Source organism: Salmo salar, chromosome 09 (genome assembly GCF_965601325.2).
Source record: "Salmo salar chromosome 09, fSalSal1, whole genome shotgun sequence".
NCBI classification, from domain to species: domain Eukaryota; kingdom Metazoa; phylum Chordata; class Actinopteri; order Salmoniformes; family Salmonidae; genus Salmo; species Salmo salar.
In genome coordinates this window covers 37,950,915-37,974,809 of record NC_138299.1, presented here as the reverse complement: position 1 = coordinate 37,974,809, position 23,895 = coordinate 37,950,915, and the positions used below count along the sequence as shown (strand labels likewise).

Sequence of the window (23,895 nt, the reverse complement as noted above, 5' to 3'; positions counted from 1 at the left end):
TGAGCCTGCATTATAGATTCCTTTGTTTTTGTAGGTAAGGCACGGAATTATACGGTAGCGCTCGCTGCTCTGGGGGAAATTAGAGTTGGGATAGCAGAAGATTGTGAGCGCAATTTGTTTTTGGAAGCTTGCATGTTTTTCAGGGAAAAAGCCACGTTGAAAAGAAAATGTGCAATTATTGATCGGCAAAGTCATTTAGAGTGGTGTGGTTTAGATAGGAAGCATTAAATGTAAACTTAGAACCATTTTCCTGATAATGGAAGTTGAAATGAATCTCTGCGACTAGATCCACCAGCCAAGGTCATTTCAGAGCACCCTGCTGCGGCATTTCTTGGTTGCTCGAACTGAGTGTGTGTGTGTTTTGTGTTCGTTGTTTGCCTGCCTGTGATTGTGTGGGTGGGCCTTTGTGAGTGTGTGTGTGTGTGTGTGTGTTTTGCATTCGTTGTTTGCCTGCCTGTGATTGTGTGGGTGGGCCTTTGTGAGTGTGAGGGTGTGTGCTTGTGGGCCTGTGTGTGTGTGTGTTTCTTCATACATGCGTGTGTGCGCGTGCTTGTGTGTGCATGCTTGCATACGTTTATGTGCATGTGTGCGTTTGAGCATGTGTGTGTGTGTGTGTGCATCATTCATTGGGGATAGAGTCTTGCTTAATGGGCTCCAATTACATCTGATGCTTCCATCCATCCTGGGCCTGGCCCTGTCTCCACGGCAGCAGGAGAGTGTGGGTGTCACTGCTCTAAGCCGTCACCATGGATTATGGGATGGATGTGCAGCCAGGGAGGGTCTGGAGCTGAATACACACACACATGCACGCAAAGGGTGGCTACTTTGAAGAATCTATAATATAAAATATATTTAGATTTGTTTAACACTTTTTTGGTTACTACGTGATTCCATATGTGTAATTTAATAGTTTTGATGTCGTCACTTCTGCAATATAGAAAATAGTAAAAATAAAGAAAAGCCCTTGAATGAGTAGGTGTGTCCAAACTTTTGACTGGTACTGAATATTATTTAGTATATGTAAAGACAAGATTAAATTGAGAATAGTCTGATGGGTGAGAATATTGTCACTTGTGAATGATGCCCAGTGTGTGCAGTCTAAGGCAAGAAAAAGTGCATGCCTTTTCTTTTCCCAATCATAGTCACATGTATCATGTAGCCTAGCCCATAGGCCTATATGTTTTGATCAGGTGGCATAATAACTCCAATTGTAGCCCATAGGCCTATATGTTTTGATCAGGTGGTATAATAACTCCAATTGTAGCCCATAGGGCTATATGTTTTGATCAGGTGGCATAATAACTCCAATTGTAGCCCATAGGCCTATATGTTTTGATCAGGTGGCATAATAACTCCAATTGTAGCCCATAGGCCTATATGTTTTGATCAGGTAGTATAATAACTCCAATTGTAGCCCATAGGGCTAAATGTTTTGATCAGGTGGCATAATAACTCTAATTGTAGCCTATAGGCCTTGGACCCCTGGAACACAGTTAGAGAGCACATAGACTACAGAGCCTAGTAAAACACGTTCTATTTAGAAGAGGATCCCAGCTTTATCCTGCTGCTGTATTTATTGCTGAGTTCATCTCAATATTAGGAAGGTGTTCCTAATGTTTTGTACACTCAGTGTAGTTTTTAATTTTAATTTTACCTTTATTTAACTAGGCAAGTCAGTTAAGAACAAATTCTTATTTTCAATGACGGCCTAGGAACAGTGGGTTAACTGCTTTGTTCAGGGGCAGAACGACAGATTTTTACCTTGGCAAGTTATATGTAAGACTAGATTAAATTGAGAATAGTCTGATGAGTGAGAATATTATCAAGTCCTTTCAAAGAGTGAATGAGAGACTGAAGAAGTGTGTGCAGCCTGCGCAAGAAACAGAACAGAGCTCATGCCTTTCATGCAACATTTTTCAAATCATCATTAGAGTCGCATCATATAGCCTTAGAATGTACAAAAAATCGAAACATATAGCCTGATGTTTTTATCACAACTAAAGTTGAATAAATAACTCTAAATGAAGCAAGTAGAAGGACCTGTTTCTTTGTCAACCGCTCAACACAGAATAGCCGCATGTGCGCGCTCCCTCGGAAATCATTTGGAGAAAATATCATTTTTATTTTATTCAGCTATGTTCAATTGTGTTCTTCTTAATATAAAATAATATACAAATAATGCCTCGGGAATTATGATCAAATCTCATCTGCTAAATTAACTAGTGTAGCCCACAGCCAGATGGCATAGCCCCATCAGGACAGCTCAGAATATGCTTTTCTGTTCTTCTGACATAAGCTAGATTGTCTTCATATCATGTTTCTTTAGACCTGTCGAAAATAAATCATGGATTTATTGTGATGGTTATAGGTTATATTAAATGGATTTATTCGTTTTTTTAAATGTAGATGTTCCTAAGGTCTGCATCAGGGGCTGGTAGGATGTGCGTGGAAGCCAGGAGATGCTAAATGTGTTTATGTTAATTAATGGTCAATTACCGTGAGACGAGCAGTTATTTGCATGACAATCACTGACTGACAAAAATTCATGACCGCCACAGCCCTACCTAACACACACACACACACACACACACACACACACACACACACACACACACACACACACACACACACTCCTGGCTTGATAAATAACCTTGAAGGAAATGACAAATGACTCAAGTCTTAAAGCTTTGTTCTCGCTGACTAAATCATGGTGGGTAATATCGTTTTCTTTCCTCATTCTTTTTTTATAGGAAGAAGTTGTTCTCTGAAGTCCCAAGTGAGGATTCTGTGAGGCTTCTAAAAAAGGTAAGCTCCTTTAGGATGGAGGATACTTTCAGGGTATGGGATGGTTGGACTAAGACGGATGTTTGATAAGAAGTTAAAGGACAGATCATAATTTGGGCCAGTGGAGGCTTCTGAGAGGAGGATGGCTCATAATAATGGCTGGAACGGAGTAAATGGAATGGCATCAAACTATGTGTTGGATGTATTTGATACCATTCCACTTATTCCGCTCCAGCCGTTACCACGAGCCCGTCCTCCCCAATTAAGGTGCCACCAACCTCCTGTGACAAACTTTATGGTTGTTTATAAACTTCCTGTGTGTGTTTGTGACCATATAAAATCTGGGTTTTCTTATTGGGCTGCACAGTAGTTTATAAAATTGTACTGGCTGTGTGACATTTGTGTATTGAGCAGGCTTGGATGGGCGGAACTGAGATAAACTGGGGTGAACTGAACTGATTGTAGCCGGGCTGGGCAGAAGTCGCCTTTGCTGTCACTGCTGTGTTGTCCTGTCCTGACCAATATTACTCTAGGTTAGGTAGTGCCCTCACTAATGAGCAGCATTGCTGTGACCACAAGGAGGGAGGGAGGGAGGGAGACAGACAGACAGACAGACAGACAGACAGACAGACAGACAGACAGACAGACAGACAGACAGACAGACAGACAGGCAGACAGACAGACAGACAGACAGACAGACAGACAGACAGACAGACAGACAGACAGACAGACAGACAGACAGACAGACAGACAGACAGACAGACAGACAGACAGACAGACAGACAGACAGCATCACTCCTAGCCAGTCAGAAACAGAAACGGACTATTGTACCAAGTCAAGCAGAAAGATTTAGAAAGAGAAACAGGCAGCAGCCTAAATGCAGCTCATCTTTCAGGCATCTTTCACTGAGCCAACTGGAGAATGACTGCAGCAGCAGCAGCAACAACACACACACACCATCCCCGTCCCCATAGACACACCATTATATCAACACTCACACCCCATCCCCGTCCCCATAGACACACCATTATAACAACACTCACACCCCATCCCCGTCCCCATAGACACACAATTATATCAACACTCACACCCCATCCCCGTCCCCATAGACACACCATTATATCAACACTCACAGCCCATCCCCGTCCCCATAGACACACCATTATATCAACACTCACACCCCATCCCCGTCCCCATAGACACACCATTATATCAACACTCACAGCCCATCCCCGTCCCCATAGACACACCATTATATCAACACTCACACCCCATCCCCATAGACACACCATTATATCAACACTCACACCCCATCCCCGTCCCCATAGACACAACATTATATCAACACTCACACCCCATCCCCGTTCCCATAGACACACCATTATATCAACACTCACACCCCATCCCCGTCCCCATAGACACACCATTATATCAACACTCACACCCCATCCCCGTCCCCATAGACACACCATTATAACAACACTCACACCCCATCCCCATAGACACACCATTATATCAACACTCACACCCCATCCCCGTCCCCATAGACACAACATTATATCAACACTCACACCCCATCCCCGTCCCCATAGACACACCATTATATCAACACTCACACCCCATCCCCGTCCCCATAGACACACCATTATAACAACACTCACACCCCATCCCCGTCCCCATAGACACACCATTATATCAACACTCACACCCCATCCCCGTCCCCATAGACACACCATTATATCAACACTCACACCCCATCCCCGTCCCCATAGACACACCATTATATCAACACTCACACCCCATCCCCGTCCCCATAGACACACCATTATAACAACACTCACACCCCATCCCCGTCCCCATAGACACACCATTATATCAACACTCACACGCCATCCCCGTCCCCATAGACACACCATTATATCAACACTCACACCCCATCCCCGTCCCCATAGACACACCATTATATAAACACTCACACCCCATCCCCATCCCCATAGACACACCATTATAACAACACTCACACCCCATCCCCATAGACACACCATTATATCAACACTCACACCCCATCCCCGTCCCCATAGACACACCATTATATCAACACTCACACCCCATCCCCGTCCCCATAGACACACCATTATATCAACACTCACACCCCATCCCCATAGACACACCATTATATCAACACACACACGCCATCCCGTCCCCATAGACACACCATTATAACAACCCTCACACCCCATCCCCGTCCCCATAGACACACCATTATATCAACACTCACACCCCATCCCCGTCCCCATAGACACACCATTATATCAACACTCACACCCCATCCCCATCCCCATAGACACACCATTATATCAACACTCACACCCCATCCCCGTCCCCATAGACACACCATTATATCAACACTCACACACCATCCCCGTCCCATAGACACACCATTATATCAACACTCACACCCCATCCCCGTCCCCATAGACACACCATTATAACAACACTCACACACCATCCCCGTCCCCATAGACACACCATTATATCAACACTCACACCCCATCCCCATAGACACACCATTATATCAACACTCACACCCCATCCCCGTCCCCATAGACACAACATTATATCAACACTCACACCCCATCCCCGTTCCCATAGACACACCATTATATCAACACTCACACGCCATCCCCGTCCCCATAGACACACCATTATATCAACACTCACACCCCATCCCCGTCCCCATAGACACACCATTATAACAACACTCACACCCCATCCCCGTCCCCATAGACACACCATTATATCAACACTCACACCCCATCCCCGTCCCCATAGACACACCATTATATCAACACTCACACCCCATCCCCGTCCCCATAGACACACCATTATATCAACACTCACACCCCATCCCCGTCCCCATAGACACACCATTATAACAACACTCACACCCCATCCCCGTCCCCATAGACACACCATTATATCAACACTCACACCCCATCCCCGTCCCCATAGACGCACCATTATATCAACACTCACACCCAATCCCCGTCCCCATAGACACACCATTATATCAACACTCACACCCCATCCCCGTCCCCATAGACACACCATTATATCAACACTCACACCCCATCCCCGTCCCCATAGACACACCATTATATCAACACTCACACCCCATCCCCGTCCCCATAGACTCACCATTATAACAACACTCACACCCCATCCCCGTCCCCATAGACACACCATTATATCAACACTCACACCCCATCCCCGTCCCCATAGACACACCATTATATCAACACTCACACCCCATCCCTGTCCCCATAGACACACCATTATATCAGCACTCACACCCCATCCCCGTCCCCGTAGACACACCATTATATCAACACTCACACCCCATCCCCATAGACACACCATTATATAAACACTCACACCCCATCCCCGTCCCCATAGACACACCATTATATCAACACTCACACCCCATCCCCGTCCCCATAGACACACCATTATATCAACACTCACACCCCATCCCCATAGACACACCATTATATCAACACTCACACCCCATCCCCGTCCCCATAGACACAACATTATATCAACACTCACACCCCATCCCCGTTCCCATAGACACACCATTATATCAACACTCACACGCCATCCCCGTCCCCATAGACACACCATTATATCAACACTCACACCCCATCCCCGTCCCCATAGACACACCATTATAACAACACTCACACCCCATCCCCGTCCCCATAGACACACCATTATATCAACACTCACACCCCATCCCCGTCCCCATAGACACACCATTATATCAACACTCACACCCCATCCCCGTCCCCATAGACACACCATTATATCAACACTCACACCCCATCCCCGTCCCCATAGACACACCATTATAACAACACTCACACCCCATCCCCGTCCCCATAGACACACCATTATATCAACACTCACACCCCATCCCCGTCCCCATAGACGCACCATTATATCAACACTCACACCCAATCCCCGTCCCCATAGACACACCATTATATCAACACTCACACCCCATCCCCGTCCCCATAGACACACCATTATATCAACACTCACACCCCATCCCCGTCCCCATAGACACACCATTATATCAACACTCACACCCCATCCCTGTCCCCATAGACACACCATTATATCAGCACTCACACCCCATCCCCGTCCCCGTAGACACACCATTATATCAACACTCACACCCCATCCCCATAGACACACCATTATATAAACACTCACACCCCATCCCCGTCCCCATAGACACACCATTATATCAACACTCACACCCCATCCCCGTCCCCATAGACACACCATTATATCAACACTCACACCCCATCCCCGTCCCCATAGACACACCATTATATCAACACTCACACCCCATCCCCGTCCCCATAGACACACCATTATATCAACACTCACACCCCATCCCCGTCCCCATAGACACACCATTATAACAACACTCACACCCCATCCCTGTCCCCATAGACACACCATTATATCAACACTCACTCCCCGTCCCCATGGACACACCATTATATCAACACTCACACCCCATCCCCTTCCCCATAGACACACCATTATATCAACACTCACACCCCATCCCCATCCCCATAGACACACCATTATAACAACACTCACACCCCATCCCCGTCCCCATAGACACACCATTATATCAACACTCACACCCCGTCCCCGTCCCCATAGACACACCATTATATCAAGACTCACACCCCCTCTCCGTCCCCATAGACACACCATTATATCAACACTCACACCCCATCCCCGTCCCCATAGACACACCATTATATCAACACTCACACCCCATCCCTGTCCCCATAGACACACCATTATATCAATACTCACACCCCATCCCCATAGACACACCATTATATCAACACACACACCCCATCCCGTCCCCATAGACACACCATTATAACAACCCTCACACCCCATCCCCATCCCCATAGACACACCATTATATCAACACTCACACCCCATCCCCGTCCCCATAGACACACCATTATATCAACACTTACACCCCATCCCCGTCCCCATAGACACACCATTATATCAACACTCACACCCCATCCCCGTTCCCATAGACACACCATTATATCAACACTCACACCCCATCCCCGTCCCCATAGACACACCATTATATCAACACTCACACCCCATCCCCGTCCCCATAGACACACCATTATATCAACACTCACACGCCATCCCCGTCCCCATAGACACACCATTATATCAACACTCACACGCCATCCCCGTCCCCATAGACACACCATTATAACAACACTCACACCCCATCCCCTTTCCCATGGACACACCATTATATCAACACTCACACGCCATCCCCGTCCCCATAGACACACCATTATATCCACACTCACACGCCATCCCCGTCCCCATAGACACACCATTATATCAACACTCACACGCCATCTCCGTCCCCATAGACACACCATTATATCAACACTCACACCCCATCCCCGTCCCCATAGACACACCATTATATCAACAGTCACACCCCATCCCCGTCCCCATAGACACACCATTATGTCAACACTCACACCCCATCCCCGTCCCCATAGACACACCATTATATCAACACTCACACCCCATCCCCGTCCCCATAGACACACCATTATAACAACACTCACACCTCATCCCCGTCCCCATAGACACACCATTATATCAACACTCACACCCCATCCCCGTCCCCATAGACACACCATTATATCAACACTCACACCCCATCCCCGTCCCCATAGACACACCATTATATCAACACTCACACCCCATCCCCGTCCCCATAGACACACCATTATATCAACACTCACACCCCATCCCCGTCCCCATAGACACACCATTATATCAACACTCACACCCCATCCCCGTCCCCATAGACACACCATTATATCAACACTCACACCCCATCCCCGTCCCCATAGACACACCATTATAACAACACTCACACCCCATCCCCGTCCCCATAGACACACCATTATATCAACACTCACTCCCCGTCCCCATAGACACACCATTATATCAACACTCACACCCCATCCCCTTCCCCATAGACACACCATTATATCAACACTCACACCCCATCCCCATCCCCGTAGACACACCATTATAACAACACTCACACCCCATCCCCGTCCCCATAGACACACCATTATATCAACACTCACACCCCGTCCCCGTCCCCATAGACACACCATTATATCAAGACTCACACCCCGTCCCCGTCCCCACAGACACACCATTATATCAACACTCACACCCATCCCCGTCCCCATAGACACACCATTATATCAACACTCACACCCCATCCCTGTCCCCATAGACACACCATTATATCAATACTCACACCCCATCCCCATAGACACACCATTATATCAACACACACACTCCATCCCGTCCCCATAGACACACCATTATAACAACCCTCACACCCCATCCCCGTCCCCATAGACACACCATTATATCAACACTCACACCCCATCCCCGTCCCCATAGACACACCATTATATCAACACTCACACCCCATCCCCGTTCCCATAGACACACCATTATATCAACACTCACACCCCATCCCCGTCCCCATAGACACACCATTATATCCACACTCACACGCCATCCCCGTCCCCATAGACACACCATTATATCAACACTCACACTCCATCTCCGTCCCCATAGACACACCATTATATCAACACTCACACCCCATCCCCGTCCCCATAGACACACCATTATATCAACAGTCACACCCCATCCCCGTCCCCATAGACACACCATTATGTCAACACTCACACCCCATCCCCGTCCCCATAGACACACCATTATATCAACACTCACACCCCATCCCCGTCCCCATAGACACACCATTATAACAACACTCACACCTCATCCCCGTCCCCATAGACACACCATTATATCAACACTCACACCCCATCTCCGTCCCCATAGACACACCATTATATCAACACTCACACCCCATCCCCGTCCCCATAGACACACCATTATATCAACACTCACACCCCATCCCCGTCCCCATAGACACACCATTATATCAACACTCACACCACATCCCTGTCCCCATAGACACACCATTATAACAACACTCACACCCCATCCCCGTCCCCATAGACACACCATTATATCAACACTCACACCCCATCCCCGTCCCCATAGACACACCATTATATCAACACTCACTCCCCGTCCCCATAGACACACCATTATATCAACACTCACACCCCATCCCCTTCCCCATAGACACACCATTATATCAACACTCACACCCCATCCCCATCCCCATAGACACACCATTATAACAACACTCACACCCCATCCCCGTCCCCATAGACACACCATTATATCAACACTCACACCCCGTCCCCGTCCCCATAGACACACCATTATATCAAGACTCACACCCCGTCCCCGTCCCCATAGACACACCATTATATCAACACTCACACCCCATCCCCGTCCCCATAGACACACCATTATATCAACACTCACACCCCATCCCTGTCCCCATAGACACACCATTATATCAATACTCACACCCCATCCCCATAGACACACCATTATATCAACACTCACACCCCATCCCCGTCCCCATAGACGCACCATTATAACAACCCTCACACCCCATCCCCGTTCCCATAGACACACCATTATATCAACACTCACACCCCATCCCCGTCCCCATAGACACACCATTATATCAACACTCACACCCCATCCCCGTCCCCATAGACACACCATTATATCAACACTCACACCCCATCCCTGTTCCCATAGACACACCATTATATCAACACTCACACCCCATCCCCGTCCCCATAGACACACCATTATATCAACACTCACACCCCATCCCCGTCCCCATAGACACACCATTATATCAACACTCACACGCCATCCCCGTCCCCATAGACACACCATTATATCAACACTCACTCCCCGTCCCCATAGACACACCATTATATCAACACTCACACCCCATCCCCTTCCCCATAGACACACCATTATATCAACACTCACACCCCATCCCCATCCCCATAGACACACCATTATAACAACACTCACACCCCATCCCCGTCCCCATAGACACACCATTATATCAACACTCACACCCCGTCCCCGTCCCCATAGACACACCATTATATCAAGACTCACACCCCGTCCCCGTCCCCATAGACACACCATTATATCAACACTCACACCCCATCCCCGTCCCCATAGACACACCATTATATCAACACTCACACCCCATCCCTGTCCCCATAGACACACCATTATATCAATACTCACACCCCATCCCCATAGACACACCATTATATCAACACACACACCCCATCCCGTCCCCATAGACACACCATTATAACAACCCTCACACCCCATCCCCGTTCCCATAGACACACCATTATATCAACACTCACACCCCATCCCCGTCCCCATAGACACACCATTATATCAACACTCACACCCCATCCCCGTCCCCATAGACACACCATTATATCAACACTCACACCCCATCCCTGTTCCCATAGACACACCATTATATCAACACTCACACCCCATCCCCGTCCCCATAGACACACCATTATATCAACACTCACACCCCATCCCCGTCCCCATAGACACACCATTATATCAACACTCACACGCCATCCCCGTCCCCATAGACACACCATTATATCAACACTCACACGCCATCCCCGTCCCCATAGACACACCATTATAACAACACTCACACCCCATCCCCTTTCCCGTAGACACACCATTATATCAACACTCACACGCCATCCCCGTCCCCATAGACACACCATTATATCCACACTCACACGCCATCCCCGTCCCCATAGACACACCATTATATCAACACTCACACGCCATCTCCGTCCCCATAGACACACCATTATATCAACACTCACACCCCATCCCCGTCCCCATAGACACACCATTATATCAACACTCACACCCCATCCCCGTCCCCATAGACACACCATTATGTCAACACTCACACCCCATCCCCGTCCCCATAGACACACCATTATATCAACACGCACACCCCATCCCCGTCCCCATAGACACACCATTATAACAACACTCACACCTCATCCCCGTCCCCATAGACACACCATTATATCAACACTCACACCCCATCCCCGTCCCCATAGACACACCATTATATCAACACTCACACCCCATCCCAGTCCCCATAGACACACCATTATATCAACACTCACACCCCATCCCCGTCCCCATAGACACACCATTATATCAACACTCACACCCCATCCCCATCCCCATAGACACACCATTATATCAACACTCACACCCCATCCCCGTCCCCATAGACACACCATTATATCAACTCTCACACCCCATCCCCGTCCCCATAGACACACCATTATATCAACACTCACACCCCATCCCCGTCCCCATAGACACACCATTATAACAACACTCACACCCCATCCACGTCCCCATAGACACACCATTATATCATCACTCACTCCCCGTCCCCATAGACACACCATTATATCAACACTCACACCCCATTCCCGTCCCCATAGACACACCATTATGTCAACACTCACACCCCATCCCCGTCCCCATAGACACACCATTATATCAACACTCACACCCCATCCCCGTCCCCATAGACACACCATTAGATCAACACTCACACCCCATCCCCATAGACACACCATTATATCAACACTCACACCCCATCCCCGTCCCCATAGACACACCATTATATCAACACTCACACCCCATCCCCGTCCCCATAGACACACAATTACATCAACACTCACACCCCATCCCCGTCCCCATAGACACACCATTATATCAACACTCACACCCCATCCCCGTCCCCATAGACACACCATTATATCAACACTCACACCCCATCCCCGTCCCCATAGACACACCATTATATCAACACTCACACCCCATCCCCGTCCCCATAGACACACAATTACATCAACACTCACACCCCATCCCCGTCCCCATAGACACACCATTATATCAACACTCACACCCCATCCCCGTCCCCATAGATACACCATTATATCAACACTCACACGCCATCCCCGTCCCCATAGACACACCATTATATCAACACTCACACCCCATCCCCGTCCCCATAGACACACCATCATATCAACACTCACACCCCATCCCCATCCCCATAGACACACCATTATAACAACACTCACACCCCATCCCCATAGACACACCATTATATCAACACTCACACCCCATCCCCGTCCCATAGACACACCATTATATCAACACTCACACCCCATCCCCATCCCCATAGACACACCATTATATCAACACTCACACCCCATCCCCATAGACACACCATTATATCAACACACACACCCCATCCCGTCCCCATAGACACACCATTATAACAACCCTCACACCCCATCCCCGTCCCCATAGACACACCATTATATCAACACTCACACCCCATCCCCGTCCCCATAGACACACCATTATATCAACACTCACACCCCATCCCCGTCCCCATAGACACACCATTATATCAACACTCACACCCCATCCCCGTCCCCTTAGACACACCATTATAACAACACTCACACCCCATCCCCGTCCCCATAGACACACCATTATATCAACACTCACACCCCATCCCCATAGACACACCATTATATCAACACTCACACCCCATCCCCGTCCCCATAGACACACCATTATATCAACACTCACACACCATCCCCGTCCCATAGACACACCACTATAACAACACTCACACACCATCCCCGTCCCCATAGACACACCATTATATCAACACTCACAGCCCATCCCCGTCCCCATAGACACACCATTATATCAACACTCCCACCCCATCCCCATAGACACACCATTATATCAACACTCACACCCCATTCCCGTCCCCATAGACACAACATTATATCAACACTCACACCCCATCCCCGTTCCCATAGACACACCATTATATCAACACTCACACGCCATCCCCGTCCCCATAGACACACCATTATATCAACACTCACACCCCATCCCCGTCCCCATAGACACACCATTATAACAACACTCACACCCCATCCCCGTCCCCATTGACACACCATTATATCAACACTCACACCCCATCCCCGTCCCCATAGACACACCATTATATCAACACCCACACCCCATCCCCGTCCCCATAGACACACCATTATATCAACACTCACACCCCATCCCCGTCCCCATAGACACACCATTATAACAACACTCACACCCCATCCCCGTCCCCATAGACACACCATTATATCAACACTCACACCCCATCACCGTCCCCATAGACGCACCATTATATCAACACTCACACCCAATCCCCGTCCCCATAGACACACCATTATATCAACACTCACACCCCATCCCCGTCCCCATAGACACACCATTATATCAACACTCACACCCCATCCCCGTCCCCATAGACACACCATTATATCAACACTCACACCCCATCCCCGTCCCCATAGACTCACCATTATAACAACACTCACACCCCATCCCCGTCCCCATAGACAGACCATTATAACAACACTGACACCCCATCCCCGTCCCCATAGACACACCATTATATCAACACTCACACCCCATCCCTGTCCCCATAGACACACCATTATATCAACACTCACAGCCCATCCCCGTCCCCATAGACACACCATTATATCAACACTCACACCCCATCCCCATAGACACACCATTATATCAACACTCACACCCCATCCCTGTCCCCATAGACACACCATTATATCAACACTCACACCCCCTCCCCGTCCCCATAGATACACCATTATATCAACACTCACACGCCATCCCCGTCCCCATAGACACACCATTATATCAACACTCACACCCCATCCCCGTCCCCATAGACACACCATTATATCAACACTCACACCCCATCCCCATCCCCATAGACACACCATTATAACAACACTCACACCCCATCCCCATAGACACACCATTATATCAACACTCACACCCCATCCCCGTCCCATAGACACACCATTATATCAACACTCACACCCCATCCCCGTCCCCATAGACACACCATTATATCAACACTCACACCCCATCCCCATAGACACACCATTATATCAACACACACACCCCATCCCCGTCCCATAGACACACCATTATATCAACACTCACACCCCATCCCCGTCCCCATAGACACACCATTATATCAACACTCACACCCCATCCCCATAGACACACCATTATATCAACACACACACCCCATCCCGTCCCCATAGACACACCATTATAACAACCCTCACACCCCATCCCCGTCCCCATAGACACACCATTATATCAACACTCACACCCCATCCCCGTCCCCATAGACACACCATTATATCAACACTCACACCCCATCCCCGTCCCCATAGACCCACCATTATAACAACACTCACACCCCATCCCCGTCCCCATAGACACACCATTATATCAACACTCACACCCCATCCCCATAGACACACCATTATATCAACACTCACACCCCATCCCCGTCCCCATAGACACACCATTATATCAACACTCACACACCATCCCCGTCCCATAGACACACCACTATAACAACACTCACACACCATCCCCTTCCCCATAGACACACCATTATATCAACACTCACAGCCCATCCCCGTCCCCATAGACACACCATTATATCAACACTCACACCCCATCCCCATAGACACACCATTATATCAACACTCACACCCCATTCCCGTCCCCATAGACACAACATTATATCAACACTCACACCCCATCCCTGTTTCCATAGACACACCATTATATCAACACTCACACGCCATCCCCGTCCCCATAGACACACCATTATATCAACACTCACACCCCATCCCCGTCCCCATAGACACACCATTATAACAACACTCACACCCCATCCCCGTCCCCATTGACACACCATTATATCAACACTCACACCCCATCCCCGTCCCCATAGACACACCATTATATCAACACTCACACCCCATCCCCGTCCCCATAGACACACCATTATAACAACACTCACACCCCATCCCCGTCCCCATAGACACACCATTATATCAACACTCACACCCCATCACCGTCCCCATAGACGCACCATTATATCAACACTCACACCCCATCCCCGTCCCCATAGACACACCATTATATCAACACTCACACCCCATCCCCGTCCCCATAGACACACCATTATAACAACACTGACACCCCATCCCCGTCCCCATAGACACACCATTATATCAACACTCACACCCCATCCCTGTCCCCATAGACACACCATTATATCAGCACTCACACCCCATCCCCGTCCCCATAGACACACCATTATATCAACACTCACACCCCATCCCCATAGACACACCATTATATAAACACTCACACCCCATCCCCGTCCCCATAGACACACCATTATATCAACACTCACACCCCATCCCCATAGACACACCATTATATCAACACTCACACGCCATCCGCGTCCCCATAGACACACCATTATATCAACACTCACACCCCATCCCCGTCCCCATAGACACACCATTATATCAACACTCACACGCCATCCCCGTCCCCATAGACACACCATTATATCAGCACTCACACGCCATCCCCGTCCCCATAGACACACCATTATAACAACACTGACACCCCATCCCCGTCCCCATAGACACACCATTATATCAACACTCACACCCCATCCCTGTCCCCATAGACACACCATTATATCAGCACTCACACCCCATCCCCGTCCCCATAGACACACCATTATATCAACACTCACACCCCATCCCCATAGACACACCATTATATAAACACTCACACCCCATCCCCGTCCCCATAGACACACCATTATATCAACACTCACACCCCATCCCCATAGACACACCATTATATCAACACACACACCCCATCCCCGTCCCATAGACACACCATTATATCAACACTCACACCCCATCCCCATAGACACACCATTATATCAACACACACACCCCATCCCGTCCCCATAGACACACCATTATAACAACCCTCACACCCCATCCCCGTCCCCATAGACACACCATTATATCAACACTCACACCCCATCCCCGTCCCCATAGACACACCATTATATCAACACTCACACCCCATCCCCGTCCCCATAGACACACCATTATATCAACACTCACACCCCATCCCCGTCCCCATAGACCCACCATTATAACAACACTCACACCCCATCCCCGTCCCCATAGACACACCATTATATCAACACTCACACCCCATCCCCATAGACACACCATTATATCAACACTCACACCCCATCCCCGTCCCCATAGACACACCATTATATCAACAATCACACACCATCCCCGTCCCATAGACACACCACTATAACAACACTCACACACCATCCCCTTCCCCATAGACACACCATTATATCAACACTCACAGCCCATCCCCGTCCCCATAGACACACCATTATATCAACACTCACACCCCATCCCCATAGACACACCATTATATCAACACTCACACCCCATTCCCGTCCCCATAGACACAACATTATATCAACACTCACACCCCATCCCTGTTTCCATAGACACACCATTATATCAACACTCACACGCCATCCCCGTCCCCATAGACACACCATTATATCAACACTCACACCCCATCCCCGTCCCCATAGACACACCATTATAACAACACTCACACCCCATCCCCGTCCCCATTGACACACCATTATATCAACACTCACACCCCATCCCCGTCCCCATAGACACACCATTATATCAACACTCACACCCCATCCCCGTCCCCATAGACACACCATTATATCAACACTCACACCCCATCCCCGTCCCCATAGACACACCATTATAACAACACTCACACCCCATCCCCGTCTCCATAGACACACCATTATATCAACACTCACACCCCATCACCGTCCCCATAGACGCACCATTATATCAACACTCACACCCCATCCCCGTCCCCATAGACACACCATTATATCAACACTCACACCCCATCCCCGTCCCCATAGACTCACCATTATAACAACACTCACACCCCATCCCCGTCCCCATAGACACACCATTATATCAACACTCACACCCCATCCCTGTCCCCATAGACACACCATTATATCAGCACTCACACCCCATCCCCGTCCCCATAGACACACCATTATATCAACACTCACACCCCATCCCCATAGACACACCATTATATAAACACTCACACCCCATCCCCGTCCCCATAGACACACCATTATATCAACACTCACACCCCATCCCCATAGACACACCATTATATCAACACTCACACGCCATCCGCGTCCCCATAGACACACCATTATATCAACACTCACACCCCATCCCCGTCCCCATAGACACACCATTATATCAACACTCACACGCAATCCCCGTCCCCATAGACACACCATTATATCAGCACTCACACGCCATCCCCGTCCCCATAGACACACCATTATATCAGCACTCACACGCCATCCCCTTCCCCATATACACACCATTATAACAACACTCACACCCCATCCCCTTCCCCATAGACACACCATTATATCAACACTCACACCCCATCCCCATCCCCATAGACACACCATTATAACAACACTCACACCCCATCCCCGTCCCCATAGACACACCATTATATCAACACTCACACCCCGTCCCCGTCCCCATAGACACACCATTATATCAAGACTCATACCCCGTCCCTGTCCCCATAGACACACCATTATATCAACACTCACACCCCATCCCCGTCCCCATAGACACACCATTATATAAACACTCACACCCCATCCCTGTCCCCATAGACACACCATTATATCAATACTCACACCCCATCCCCATAGACACACCATTATATCAACACACACACCCCATCCCGTCCCCATAGACACACCATTATAACAACCCTCACACCCCATCCCCGTCCCCATAGACACACCATTATATCAACACTCACACCCCATCCCCGTCCCCATAGACACACCATTATATCAACACTCACACCCCATCCCGTCCCCATAGACACACCATTATATCAACACTCACACCCCATCCCCGTTCCCATAGACACACCATTATATCAACACTCACACCCCATCCCCGTCCCCATAGACACACCATTATATCAACACTCACACCCCATCCCCGTCCCCATAGACACACCATTATATCAACACTCACACGCCATCCCCGTCCCCATAGACACACCATTATATCAACACTCACACGCCATCCCCGTCCCCATAGACACATCATTATAACAACACTCACACCCCATCCCCTTTCCCATAGACACACCATTATATCAACACTCACACGCCATCCCCGTCCCCATAGACACACCATTATATCCACACTCACACGCCATCCCCGTCCCCATAGACAGACCATTATATCAACACTCACACGCCATCTCCGTCCCCATAGACACACCATTATATCAACACTCACACCCCATCCCCGTCCCCATAGACACACCATTATATCAACAGTCACACCCCATCCCCGTCCCCATAGACACACCATTATATCAACACTCACACCCCATCCCCGTCCCCATAGACACACCATTATATCAACACTCACACGCCATCCCCGTCCCCATAGACACACCATTATATCAACACTCACACGCCATCCCCGTCCCCATAGACACATCATTATAACAACACTCACACCCCATCCCCTTTCCCATAGACACACCATTATATCAACACTCACACGCCATCCCCGTCCCCATAGACACACCATTATATCCACACTCACACGCCATCCCCGTCCCCATAGACACACCATTATATCAACACTCACACGCCATCTCCGTCCCCATAGACACACCATTATATCAACACTCACACCCCATCCCCGTCCCCATAGACACACCATTATATCAACAGTCACACCCCATCCCCGTCCCCATAGACACACCATTATATCAACACTCACACCCCATCCCCGTCCCCATAGACACACCATTATATCAACACTCACACCCCATCCCCGTCCCCATAGACACACCATTATATCAACACTCACACCCCATCCCGTCACCATAGACACACCATTATATCAACACTCACACCCCATCCCCGTCCCCATAGACACACAATTACATCAACACTCACACCCCATCCCCGTCCCCATAGACACACCATTATATCAACACTCACACCCCATCCCTGTCCCCATAGACACACCATTATATCAACACTCACACCCCATCCCCGTCCCCATAGACACACAATTACATCAACACTCACACCCCATCCCCGTCCCCATAGACACACCATTATATCAACACTCACACACCATCCCGTCCCCATAGACACACCATTATATCAACACTCACACCCCATCCCCATCCCCATAGACACACCATGATATCAACACTCACACCCCATCCCGTCCCCATAGACACACCATTATATCAACACTCACACCCCATCCCCGTCCCCATAGACACACCATTATATCAACACTCACACCCCATCCCTGTCCCCATAGACACACCATTATAACAACACTCACACCCCATCCCCGTCCCCATAGACACACCATTATATCAACACTCACACCCCATCCCCGTCCCCATAGACACACCATTATATCAACAGTCACACCCCATCCCCGTCCCAATAGACACACCATTATATCAACACTCACACCCCATCCCCGTCCCCATAGACACACCATTATATCAACACTCACACCCCATCCCCGTCCCCATAGGCACACCATTATAACAACACTCACACCCCATTCCCGTCCCCATAGACACACCATTATATCAACACTCACACCCCATCCCCGTCCCCATAGACACACCATTATATCAACACTCACACCCCATCCCCGTCCCCATAGACACACCATTATATCAACACTCACACCCCATCCCCGTCCCCATAGACACACCATTATATCAACACTCACACCCCATCCCCGTCCCCATAGACACACCATTATATCAACACTCACACCCCATCCCCATAGACACACCATTATATCAACACTCACACCCCATCCCCGTCCCCATAGACACACCATTATATCAACACTCACACCCCATCCCCGTCCCTATAGACACACCATTATATCAACACTCACACCCCATCCCCGTCCCCATAGACACACCATTATAACAACACTCACACCCCATCCCCGTCCCCATAGACACACCATTATATCAACACTCACACCCCATCCCCGTCCCCATAGACACACCATTATATCAACACTCACACCCCATCCCTGTCCCCATAGACACACCATTATATCTACACTCACACCCCATCCCCGTCCCCATAGACACACCATTATATCTACACTCACACCCCATCCCCGTCCCCATAGACAGACCATCATATCAACACTCACACCCCATCCCCATCCCCATAGACACACCATTATAACAACACTCACACCCCATCCCCATAGACACAACATTATATCAACACTCACACCCCATCCCCGTCCCATAGACACACCATTATATCAACACTCACACCCCATCCCCGTCCCCATAGACACACCATTATATCAACACTCACACCCCATCCCCATAGACACACCATTATATCAACACACACACCCCATCCCGTCCCCATAGACACACCATTATAACAACCCTCACACCCCATCCCCGTCCCCATAGACACACCATTATATCAACACTCACACCCCATCCCCGTCCCCATAGACACACCATTATATCAACACTCACACCCCATCCCCGTCCCCATAGACACACCATTATATCAACACTCACACCCCATCCCCGTCCCCATAGACACACCATCATAACAACACTCACACCCCATCCCCGTCCCCATAGACACACCATTATATCAACACTCACACCCCATCCCCATAGACACACCATTATATCAACACTCACACCCCATCCCCGTCCCCATAGACACACCATTATATCAACACTCACACACCATCCCCGTCCCATAGACACACCACTATAACAACACTCACTCACCATCCCCGTCCCCATAGACACACCATTATATCAACACTCACAGCCCATCCCCGTCCCCATAGACACACCATTATATCAACACTCACACCCCATCCCCATAGACACACCATTATATCAACACTCACACCCCATTCCCGTCCCCATAGACACAACATTATATCAACACTCACACCCCATCCCCGTTCCCATAGACACACCATTATATCAACACTCACACTCCATCCCCGTCCCCATAGACACACCATTATATCAACACTCACACCCCATCCCCGTCCCCATAGACACACCATTATAACAACACTCACACCCCATCCCCGTCCCCATTGACACACCATTATATCAACACTCACACCCCATCCCCGTCCCCATAGACACACCATTATATCAACACTCACACCCCATCCCCGTCCCCATAGACACACCATTATATCAACACTCACACCCCATCCCCGTCCCCATAGACACACCATTATAACAACACTCACACCCCATCCCCGTCCCCATAGACACACCATTATATCAACACTCACACCCCATCACCGTCCCCATAGACGCACCATTATATCAACACTCACACCCAATCCCCGTCCCCATAGACACACCATTATATCAACACTCACACCCCATCCCCGTCCCCATAGACACACCATTATATCAACACTCACACCCCATCCCCGTCCCCATAGACACACCATTATATCAACACTCACACCCCATCCCCGTCCCCATAGACTCACTATTATAACAACACTCACACCCCATCCCCGTCCCCATAGACAGACCATTATAACAACACTGACACCCCATCCCCGTCCCCATAGACACACCATTATATCAACACTCACACCCCATCCCTGTCCCCATAGACACACCATTATATCAACACTCACAGCCCATCCCCGTCCCCATAGACACACCATTATAACAACACTCACACCCCATCCCCATAGACACACCATTATATCAACACTCACACCCCATCCCCGTCCCATAGACACACCATTATATCAACACTCACACCCCATCCCCGTCCCCATAGACACACCATTATATCAACACTCACACCCCATCCCCATAGACACACCATTATATCAACACACACACCCCATCCCGTCCCCATAGACACACCATTATAACAACCCTCACACCCCATCCCCGTCCCCATAGACACACCATTATATCAACACTCACACCCCATCCCCGTCCCCATAGACACACCATTATATCAACACTCACACCCCATCCCCGTCCCCATAGACACACCATTATATCAACACTCACACCCCATCCCCGTCCCCATAGACACACCATTATAACAACACTCACACCCCATCCCCGTCCCAATAGACACACCATTATATCAACACTCACACCCCATCCCCATAGACACACCATTATATCAACACTCACACCCCATCCCCGTCCCCATAGACACACCATTATATCAACACTCACACACCATCCCCGTCCCATAGACACACCACTATAACAACACTCACACACCATCCCCGTCCCCATAGACACACCATTATATCAACACTCACAGCCCATCCCGGTCCCCATAGACACACCATTATGTCAACACTCACACCCCATCCCCATAGACACACCATTATATCAACACTCACACCCCATTCCCGTCCCCATAGACACAACATTATATCAACACTCACACCCCATCCCCGTTCCCATAGACACACCATTATATCAACACTCACACGCCATCCCCGTCCCCATAGACACACCATTATATCAACACTCACACCCCATCCCCGTCCCCATAGACACACCATTATAACAACACTCACACCCCATCCCCGTCCCCATTGACACACCATTATATCAACACTCACACCCCATCCCCGTCCCCATAGACACACCATTATATCAACACTCACACCCCATCCCCGTCCCCATAGACACACCATTATATCAACACTCACACCCCATCCCCGTCCCCATAGACACACCATTATAAC

General features: G+C 48.9%; 1 protein-coding gene across 7 annotated transcripts in view; it reads left to right on the top strand.

Moving 5' to 3' along the window:
- fut8a (fucosyltransferase 8a (alpha (1,6) fucosyltransferase)) overlaps window positions 1-23,895 on the top strand; it is a 188,161-nt gene that overhangs the window by 60,693 nt on the left and 103,573 nt on the right. For all 7 annotated transcript variants that reach the window (XM_082955761.1, XM_045723619.2, XM_082955760.1 and 4 more), the window contains one exon: window positions 2,751-2,805. The gene's annotated coding sequence lies outside the window, so the exon portion shown is untranslated. The remainder of the gene's footprint in view (window positions 1-2,750; window positions 2,806-23,895) is intronic.